General features: G+C 44.8%; 1 non-coding gene across 1 annotated transcript; it reads right to left on the bottom strand.

Annotated features, from left to right (window-relative positions):
* Positions 1-786: 786 nt before the first annotated feature.
* On the bottom strand, positions 787-859 carry TRNAG-CCC (transfer RNA glycine (anticodon CCC)). Its single transcript has one exon. It is a non-coding gene; the product is annotated as a tRNA-Gly (tRNA).
* Between the last annotated feature and the right edge of the window lie 413 nt (positions 860-1,272).

The following is a 1,272-nucleotide window of genomic DNA, read 5'->3' as shown; positions in this document are numbered from 1 at the left end:
CATTTTATAAACCCAATGAATGATGCAAAGGAACTTAAAAGAAAAAAAATGTTTATACAATCTTTGGTTGTAAGAAGATGGAGGAGACTTCCCTGGTAGTGCAGTAGATAGGAATCCTCCCGCCAATGCAGGGGACAGAAGCTTGACCCCTGGTCCAGAAAGATTCCATATGCCTCAAAGCAACGAAGCCTGTGCGTCACAACTATTGTGCCCATGCTCTAGTGTCCCTGAGCCACAACTACTAAGCCCACTTGCTGCAACTACTGAAGCCTCCGCGTCCTAGAGCCTGTGCTCAGCAACGAGAAGCCACCTGCGTGAGAAGTCTTCCCTCTGCAATGAGAGCAGCCCCCACTCACCGCAAATAGAGAAAGCCCTGGAACAGCAGCAAAGACCCAGTGCAGCCAACAATAAATAAATAAGATGGAAGAAGAAAAATTTGGTTGAGGATGTAGATACTGTACAATTTAAAGACCTGAGACACAGCTTTAAGCTATGAGATCTCTAAATCTTTTCCTAGAAATCAAGAGAAGCTAGTGTATAGTTTGTGGGAACCCCTACTAAACTAGACCTTGCTTGCTTCAGATTCTTCCACCTCCTCATCATGTACCTGCAGTGCTGTTTTCATGTGTATAAAGTGTCTGTAGACCACCTTTCCCCTCTGATCACCTCTTTTTTAAAAAATATTATTATTTATTTATTTGACTGTGCCCGGTGTTAGCTGTGGCACACGGGATCTTCTGTCTTTTTTATGGCGCCTGGGATCTTTAGTCGTGATGTGAGATCTAGTTCCCTGACCAGGAATCGAACCTGGGTCCTCTGCATTGGGAGCACAGAGTCCCATCCACTGGACCACCAGGGAAGTCCCTGATCACCTTAATTCTGTCTTTCATTCAAGCCTACCTTCAGTCCTACCCATCTTTCCACTCTGTTCGCAATGAACTTTCTCTTGCTCTGAACTTCTTAGCATTTTATTTTATTATTTAATCACTAAGTCATGTCAGACTGTTTTGTGACCCCATGGACTGTAGCCCACCAGGTTCTTCTGTCCGTGGGATTTGCCAGGCAAGAATATTGGAGTGGGTTACCATTTTCTTCTCCAGGGGATCTTCCTGATCCAGGGATCAAACCTGCATCTCCTGCATTTTCAGGCAGATTCTTTACCATTGAGCCACCAGGGAAACCCCTCCTTAGTGTTTACTTATTCCAAATCTTGGCTTCCCAGGTGGCAATAGTGGTAAAGAACCTGCCTACCAATGCAGAAGACATAAGAGA

The sequence above is a fragment of the Giraffa tippelskirchi genome, chromosome 5 (assembly GCF_054371585.1).
Source record: "Giraffa tippelskirchi isolate mGirTip1 chromosome 5, T2T-mGirTip1v1.2.pri, whole genome shotgun sequence".
Classification (NCBI taxonomy): Eukaryota; Metazoa; Chordata; class Mammalia; order Artiodactyla; family Giraffidae; genus Giraffa; species Giraffa tippelskirchi.
The sequence above is the reverse complement of the archived record's forward strand: the minus strand, read 5'-3'. Positions and strand labels throughout refer to the sequence as shown.